This window comes from Gymnogyps californianus, unplaced genomic scaffold (assembly GCF_018139145.2).
Source record: "Gymnogyps californianus isolate 813 unplaced genomic scaffold, ASM1813914v2 HiC_scaffold_97, whole genome shotgun sequence".
In the NCBI taxonomy this organism is placed as follows: domain Eukaryota; kingdom Metazoa; phylum Chordata; class Aves; order Accipitriformes; family Cathartidae; genus Gymnogyps; species Gymnogyps californianus.
In genome coordinates this window covers 64,584-73,644 of record NW_026114490.1, presented here as the reverse complement: position 1 = coordinate 73,644, position 9,061 = coordinate 64,584, and the positions used below count along the sequence as shown (strand labels likewise).

General features: G+C 44.5%; 1 long non-coding RNA gene across 1 annotated transcript; it reads right to left on the bottom strand.

Moving 5' to 3' along the window:
- Nucleotides 1-517: 517 nt before the first annotated feature.
- LOC127029293 (uncharacterized) lies at nucleotides 518-6,412 on the bottom strand. Its single transcript, XR_007768171.1, has 3 exons — nucleotides 6,365-6,412; nucleotides 1,420-1,493; nucleotides 518-607 (listed from the first exon to the last, which is right to left on the bottom strand). It is a non-coding gene; the product is annotated as an uncharacterized LOC127029293 (long non-coding RNA).
- Between the last annotated feature and the right edge of the window lie 2,649 nt (nucleotides 6,413-9,061).

The window sequence follows — 9,061 nt, the reverse complement described above, 5'->3', positions numbered from 1 at the left end:
CTTTAAAATATACTAATGGGAGTAATATAACTTAAATGATATTCGTGTGGGAACTTAAGTGCTAATTGCACATCAGGGTAGTTGAGACAATTTTCTGTCAAACAAGAGTAGACAAAAATAAGAATAAGTAACCTAACTGCCAAAGTATGAATGCTTGGATTATGCATCTCACAAAATCTAAAAGAAAAAATACTAGCACGTGTTGAATAGCTTCCAACTAATAAACAAAATAGAGACATTAGTTATATTTAATGACTACGTGATAGTTATGTATATTTTTACTTACCTTCAGTAGTGTACAATAATGCCTGCATAATTTAGGGCTAGATTCTACTGCTAGCATAAAATGAGCATTAACTAATGTCATTAATTAGCTCCACTTTCCAAGTAGAAGACTTCAGAGTTCCAAAAATACCTTATAAAGAGAAATGTCTGAATCTGGACTACAAACTGGATAATTACGTGCTAAATAACTGAGGAAAAAAAGCTACACAATTTCATACTTAATGGCTTCCAATAGGATGTCAATTAGTAATTCATCGGGAATACTTTTTCTTTTCTTCAACAATTTCTGTGATGCAGCGCCAAGCTGGGCACGTACAGATAGCTGTGGAAGAGTGCAGTGTAAGACTAATATGCTCAGAATGTTCACAACACTCACTGTTAAAAAGAGTATGATTCTACTTTATATATTCTATATTTATTTATTTAAATTTAATGTTTATTGTGTTATTTATTTATATTTAATATTTATTGTGATCTATTAAGGAGAAATAGTTTCAACTAAAAAAGGCCTAATTTAATTGAAATCTCCAACTGATTTCCATCATTACACCCATGAAAATGCCAGACAAATGAGGCTGAGAAACAAAGGATATGAAGGCCAAGAAAAAAAAATTAAGTGTCCCGGTTCTAAGCTTATTCTGATTTTCACTACTGTAAATCCACTGACAGTTTCCTACAGCAGCATTTAACTTCATTAGTTCTACAGGGATTCTTTTATATCTTAGCTTTTGAAGTATTTTTCAGTGAGAGCAATAAAGTCAAAGAGATCACTGTAGAATTAAGTATTTTTGAACATAAAGAAAAGAAACCTTGTCATGGGATGAATAATCTGCTTGGCAGCAGCAAGATCAGGAATACAGTTTTGCTCACTCAGAAATGACATAGAAAGTACCATATCTTACGTAAATGTGAGATTTAACAAGAAGATATAAAACTTTAAGAATATATACAACTCTAACCAACATACACAGCAATAGATTTTTATAATAAACTCTTTTCACATTTCATACAGAAAATGCTTGCAGTGAGGTCAATAAATAAATTCAGAATGATGAAAGGGTGTCACCATTTAAGTAATTTAATCATTTTAACTAATGCATCTTTATAAGTAGAAGCTAAAATTGGATTACAAACCTTGGATAGGCCATCCTGACTGTTGTCTGATTTAATTTCTTGCCCAGATGGATCCTTTTTGACAGGACAATTGCCTAAAATAGGTACATTATAAAGTTTGACAATTCTATTACTATAATATTTATTACTATAGATAAATAATAAAAGTACATGCCTCATTATTGTTCTCTGAACAAATCAATACAGAAGGTGTATACAATTGTTAGAATCATAGGATCACTGATTAATTCAGGTTGGAAGCAACTGCTGGAGGTCACCTAGTTCAACCTTCTGCTCAAAGTGGCATCAGCTGAAAGGTCAGACCAGGTTCCTCAGTTGTTTACCAGGTGTGATCTTGAAAAACTCCAAGGATGGAGACTACACTACCTCTCCAGGCAATCTGTTTCAATGCTTGATGGTTCTCATGGGGAAAAGGCCTTTTCTTATGTCTGGTCAGAAGGGCAACAAGAAGGGCTTTTACAGGTATCTCCACAAAAAGAAGGCTGGGGAAAATGTGGGCCTGCTGAGAGAGACATGCAAAAGGCTGAGGTACTTAATGCCTTCTCTGGGATGTAAGGGGCAAAACAGTGCAGAAAGCTGCCCACCCCAAGTGTATGTACACAATTAAGGAAGTGCTGAGAAGACAGCATTATGGGAGAAGCACTCACACTTTTTCTGGGAAATCAACACAACTGGCTGCCTCTCTGAAGTGCCTATATACTAATGCATGCAGCATGGAGAACAGACAGGAGGAATCAGAGGCCTGTGTGCAGTTGCTGGACTACGGTATCATTGGAAGCACAGAGAGGCAGTGGGATAGCTCGCACGACTGGAGTGCTGCCATGGCTGGATATAGGCTCTTTAGGAAGGACAGGCCAGGAAATTGAGGAGTGGGAGTTGCCCTTTATGTGAGAGAGCAGAGGGAATGCACGGAGCTCTGCCTTGGGGTGGATGATGAACCAGTTAAGACTTTATGGGTTAGGATTAGAGGAAAGACCAAACTGGGTGATGCTGTGGTGACTGTTTGCCACAGACCACTCGAGCAGGAAGAAGTACATAAGGTCTTCTTGAGGCAACTGGAAGAATTCTCATGTTCACAGACCCTGGTCTGAATGGGAAACTTTAACCAAGTTGGTATCTGCTGGAAGAGCAACACAGCTGGGCACAAGCAATCCAGGAGGTTACTGGAGTGCATTGATGATAACTTCCTGAGACATGTGATTGAGGAGCTGAAGAGGGGAGACGTTCTACTAAACCTAGTATGTACAAACAAGGAAGATCAGGGGCAGCATTGACTGCAGTGACCATGAGATGGTGGAGTTCATAATCTTGAGAGGAGTGAACAAGCTAAATAGCAGCATCACAACCCTAGACTTCAGGAGAGCAGACTTTGGCTTGTTCAGGGATCTGCTTGGAAGAATCCTATGTAAAATGGTCCTGGAGAGAGGAGGGGTCCAGGACAGCTGATTAATATTTTTTTTTTCTTTTTTTCCAAAGATCACCTCCTCCAAGCTCAAGAATGGTCCATCTCATTGTGAAGAAAACTTAGCAAAGGCAGCAGGAGGCGTGAATGGATGAATAAGGTGCTACTGACAAAACTCAAACATAAAAAGGAAGCATACAAGATGTGGAAGCAGGGTCAGGTGACCCAGGAGGAACACAGAGACACTGTCTGAGTGTGCAGGGATGACTTTAGGAAAGCCAACGCCCATTAGGAGTCAAAACTGGTGAGGGACATGGAGAGCAACCAGAAGGGCTTTTACAGGTATCTGCTCCCTTGTCCCTGAGGGCAGTTTCCCAGGGGGGTCCTATTGACTAACTAACTCCTTGAACAGCTGGAAGTTTGCTTTCCTAAAATTCAGGGTCCTGACTTTACTCTTCGCCTGTCCCATATCCCTCAGGACTGTGAACTCCACCAGTGCATGATCACTGCAGCCCAGGCTGCCTCCAATCTTGACGTCACCAATTAGCTCACTTGCGTTGGTGACCATCAGGTCCAGTATCGCATCCCCTCTGGTAGGGCTGTCTATTCCCTGGCTTAAGAAGTTATCCTCGATGCATTCCAGGAGTCTCCTGGATTGCCTGCAGCTCGCCGTGCTACTTTTCCAGCAGATGTTGGGGTGGTTGAAGTCCCCCAGCAGGATGAGAGCCTGCGAGCACGATGCCTCCTGTAGCTGGAGTAAGAAGGCTTTGTCAATAGGTTCCCCTTGATCGGGCGGCCTGTAGTAGACACCAACCACAAGGTTCCCTTTGTTGCCTCGGTCTCTAATTCTTACCCATAAGCTTTCAACCTGCTCGTGGCTATTCTTCAGAGACAGCTCTTCACAATCTATCCATTTCTTGACAAAGAGGGCAACCCCTCCACCCCTCCTTCCCTGCCTGTCCCTTCTGAACAGCCTGTAGCCATCGATAGTCACACTCCAGTCATGGGATTCGTCCCACCAAGTTTCAGTAATGGCAACTAGGTTGTAGCTTTCTAGCAGCACGGTGGCTTCCAACTCCTCCTGTTTGTTGCCCATGCTGCGTGCATTGGTGTAGGGGCACTTCCCAGGTATTTCCCTGGTGTTTCCCTGTTGGCTCCTATTACCTCAGGAGCCCCTGGCTCCTCTCCATAAGACTTCAAGTGTGCTCCAGTGTAGCCAGCACATCTCAGAGCAACAGGCTGAGGGCCCTCGCTAAGCACCCCATCCCTCTAGCCTTGGCGTGTCATCCCACAGCTTGTCACGGGCAAGCCTGATATTATCCCCCTCCCCCTTCAAGTCTAGTTTAAAGCTCTGTCAATGATGAGCTCCGCTAGCTCATGAGCAAAGACCCTCTTCCCTCTTTGAGAAAGGTGAATCACATCTGACGCCAGCAGGCCTGGTGCCGTGTAGGCCATCGCATTATCAAAAACCCCAAAATTGTGGCGGTGACACCAGCCACGGAGCCATGTATTAATAGACCGGGTTCGTCTGTTTCTTCCAATGTCGCTGCCTGCAACTGGAAGGAGAGAGGAAAAAATAACCTGTGCTCCAGATTCCCTTACCAACCATCCCAAGGCCCTGAAGTCTCTTTTGATTGCCCTTGGACTACACGTTGCGGCTTCATTGCCACCCACATGGAAGAGCAGTAATGGGTAATAGTCTGAGGGCCGTACTAGGCTAGGAAGTTTCCTAGTGATGTCCTTAACCCAGGCCCCAGGGAGGCAGAAGACTTCCCTAAAAGAGGAGGGTCTGTCTGGCATATTGGACCCTCTGTTCCCCTCAGAAGGGAGTCACCTACAACTATAACCTGTCTTTTCTTCCTCATGGAGGTGGTTGTGATACAGGGGGTAGGCCTTTCTGACCTTGGCAACACCTCTGGTGTAGATGGACCGTCATCCACATCATTCATTGACTGGCCTTCCACATCCAGAGCCTCATACCTGTTGTACAGAGGCACCTGGGAAGGCGAGGTGGGCAAGGAGGGGGTTCGCCTGTTGCCCTGAGCGTGGACTTGCCTCCATTGACTCCTTTCCTTTAAGCTACTGCCTTCAGCCTGGTGGGGGGAGGATACAGGATCCCCTTGATCTTGTTTTTTTTCTGGTGGCTGTTCCTGTCTCAGGGAGGGCAGAGCATGGTTCCACCAGTCTATCTCTTTCTCAGACTCCCTGATGCTCCTTAACCTTTCTACTTCCTCTCATAACTCTGCCACCAGGCTGAGCAGATCATCCACTTGGTCACACCTCACACAGCTGTTCTCACTACTGCCATCCATTACCAGTGAAAGGCTCTGGCACTCCCTGCAGCCTGAGACCTGGATGGCTGCATGTTTTTGTGGGAGCTCTGTCTGGGTTGCCACATCCATTCTGGTGAGTGCAGAGGACATAGCTTTCTGTCAGGTGGATACCATAGCTAAGCTCCTTTTGGGAGGGTGATGACCACCAATTGAACTCACCTCTTGAGCTGGAAGGGTGACAATGCCCTTCCTGTGTGCCCTTCTGCACAAACTGCCACGCAAACTGCCATGCCACGCCCTGGCTGACATGCCACGCTCTGTTTGCCTGCTCTGTTCACAGCGCTCCTGGTCGCTAGCGCTCCCTAGGCTGCTTTTTATAGGTGTGTGGGTGGCCGTGGTTGCTCTGGCAATGCCCAGGCCTCATCAGCGTCTCTCGCAAGACCTACTGGCTCCTAGCAGGTCTCTCTGCTGCCCTGGCATTTCCTTGCCTCAGGAAACCCCCCTGTGCACCAAGATCTGCCACTCCGCTGTGGTTTGGGCTGGCTCTGGAGCAGCTCCCCTCAGCGACTCGTATAAATAAGTGAAAAGTGCAAAGAAGAACATAAAAAAGATTTTCAGAAGAAACAGGAAGAGGATTTACAGCCTGGCACACTTGATATACATGTGCACCAAGTTCTGTCTTTTGCCAAAATGGGGCATAAGCCAAGGAATCCCATGAACTGCATCATGAACATACCAAGGCTCACAGATCTGCATAAGTTTTTTTCAACTTCCTGGTTTTTTTTCTGTCGTTGTTGTGGATATTACACCAGTTTACTTGTAAACTTATAAATTCTTATATAATCTTCCACCAGGGCTTCACTCTGAGCCTCACAATGCATCTCCACCATTTTCATTTTAGTGAAGATATAATGGTCACCTCCACACCAGACCTCTGGATTCCTGGCTCCGCACAGCTCATGGGGACGATGTCAGTATCTCCAATCTTAGAGACATCCTTGAAGGGCTTGTTGAACTTTTGGTCTAGCCTGCTACTATCTTAGTTACAATCAAAATGCATAATTTTCTTGAAGTAGTATGATCAATCTATCTCCCTGGAAATACAAAGTTAATCCATGCATCAAATACAAGTAGCTTTTGACTTACTGATAACTGTATCAAACCTTGATAAGTTCTATATGTCTTTCCCACTCTGCATTAGCAAATCCTAACTGAAAAATAAATATTTTGTCTAATTTCTGTAAGAGACATGTTATCCATATGTACTAACCTGCTCTGTGAAAATTGATTATATTCATCCTGAAGACTGTATTTGTGTAGAAGTTCTCCTAGGAGGTAGCCAGTAGAAAATTCTTCTGAAAATGATCCTGGAACTAAGTTGGATTTTTTTGTTGATTGTTTAAAAAAAAAAAAAGATAATTAAAAGAATGCATACATTAATCTTAATAAAACTCATTATTATTTTTATAACAAAATTAAGTCCAAAGTTTATTAAATAATTCAAAGGAATTTTAGGAGATTAATATAGAAGTAACTAGTTTTCAAGTCACAAATAAATCTGCTTTCAGTGTAGTTATTTTGCAACATAAGCTTTAGGTAGTCATTTAATTCTCATTTTCAGTGTTAAAAAGTAAACATTGTCATAATTGTCATTAAGATCGTAGCAATATCTATAAATTATAACTACTAAATTTTCTGTAAAAATGCAAATTAAAACAAAGATAGATCTAATGTGCTGCTCTTCCACGAAAGGTTGCTCCCTCCTTGTGGAACAAATGCTTCTCCAAAGCCAGCATGACACCTGCCATTCAAAACAAAGCACTGCTTTGCAAACATATTAAAATATTTTTATCCTCTGGAGCCCTTATTAGCAGATGAAGGTTGAGCTCCTCATACCTCCTGAGAGCACTTGCACCTTGAGGAAAATTAACTTCACCTTGAAAATCACTGTCTTGCACATGAAGATTAAAAATGTACCTGAGGAGGCGTTGTATCTGGACACAAGGAAGCAGGAGGATTCATTGGTAGGTCAGCGGGAGTTCACTGCGGGGGACTCCCACAATCCCCTGGCAGGACGAAGGTCTGACCCTGTGGCAGCCCCCCATGCTGACAGGCAAGCCTGCTGCCCCCCGAGCCCCTGCCCCCTCCCAACACAGCGGGGCCCCCACTCACCCACGCTCCGAGAGAGCTTCACCTCCTTGTTCAGCCACTCACACAAAATCTCCGACATGACAGGTGGTGGCGGCAGCCCTCAAGACCATCTGGCACCCCGTCCCGTTGCCATGATGACCGGGCCTGGCACATGCGTGGTGGAGGAGAGGAAGGCGTCCCTGCCTGCTGCAGCGGCCAACCTCCACAAGCGCACGCGCCTCCGGGAAGGTTGCGCATGCGCTGCGGGGGGGCGGGGTCATGGGGGTGGCCGGGGAGGGGAGACGAGGAGGAAGGTGAGCGTGCTGCGAGGATGAGCGCATGTTCGCCTTCCTGGTGTGCGCCGGGCTGTTGTCTGGCCCAATTGCCTGTCCGGCGGGGCCGTTCGTTAGGCGTTGAGCAGGAGGGGCGTCCCGCACCAAGCGTTGGCTGAGGAGGTGGCGGCTGAGCTCAAGGGAGCTTGTGGCTGGGGGCAACAGGATCCTTATAGTCACAGGTGGCGGTAGCCCCTGTCATTCAGCATCCTGTTCAATGATCCTCTGCCATTTTCTGTGAGGTCTGTCAGCTTTGACTGGTGGTGCAGGGGCTGCCTTCTCAGCCGTGCTGCCTGCCTGCCCCAGCCGCCTCCTTCTTGCTGTGTGGCTGCATGTCTAGCTGCTTGTTTAATATGTGTTTAAATCACTACTTCCTCATTCCACCCCAGCCTTACATTGCTCATTGCTGAATTTGCTCTTGTTCTAGCGCAGATGGTTTAGAACAGGGGACTCAGGCTGAAAAACAATCTGGCAGGAAAAAGAAAAATAAGAAAAAATTAATCTGGGGTAATTTTCCCAAATCAGTTCACATAACGGCACAAATTACTGTGTTGGCACCGTATGAAAGGGGGAGGGAGAGCAAAAACTGCTGAAAAAAGCTCTGCCAGTTTAAATGTGTGCTAAATTGTGTGCTTATATTTCAACAGTAGTGTTTGTGTAAGAAGTCTCGGAAGCATTTGTGTGCAAATAGAGCTGCTCGTGTGGCTCTGTGGTAAGCCAATTTGGGGAATCGAGCTTTGTTTGAAATAAGCATCATTGATACTCTTTTTTTGCTCTGCTTTTGTTTGTATTAGGTCATCTTTGTTTTAGAATCACACTGAAATATCATGCATAGCTTCAGAGCCCCCATTTTGAAGAGTGTGTGTGTGAGCTGGCACTGGCAGGACGCAGGAACAACCACAAAACCACGGATGAAACAGCACCCGGGAAGAGGCACACAAGCGGGGACGCAGGCATCGCAGAGCTCGGTCCATGCTAGAGGATCACCGAACCTGCTGTTTTCGTCTGTTTATCAAGGATTCACGCAGGCGTAGTTTACCACTGTGCTTTGATCTTTCCCACAGCAGGGCAGGAATCTCAAGCATGTTTGATAGGGTGCCTCTAAGTCTATCACAGGCCTATGTTATCTAAACACAGATGTTCTACTTGTCCAACACACAAGGCTAAACAACAATTAGTATGATATATGTGTTTTTCGACACCCCAGCTGCAAGTCACTTGAGTGTGTTTACAATCCTCCTCGTCAATCTTCCGTTATTTTCCCACAGTGTGTTACAAAAATGTAGACCATAGAGAAGAGAACTACATCTGGAAAATATAGTGTACACCATGGGAATCTAAATTTACCAGTCTCTTTTTCTGGAAAAGATCTATAATTAATTTAATTAAATTTTCAAGTACTTTTTGGTACAATACAGAATCCTAAAGGATTATTTAATATTAAATATTAATTTATTTAATTTAAAAAAACCTAAACATAATTTTCAAAAGTGACAATGATTAAC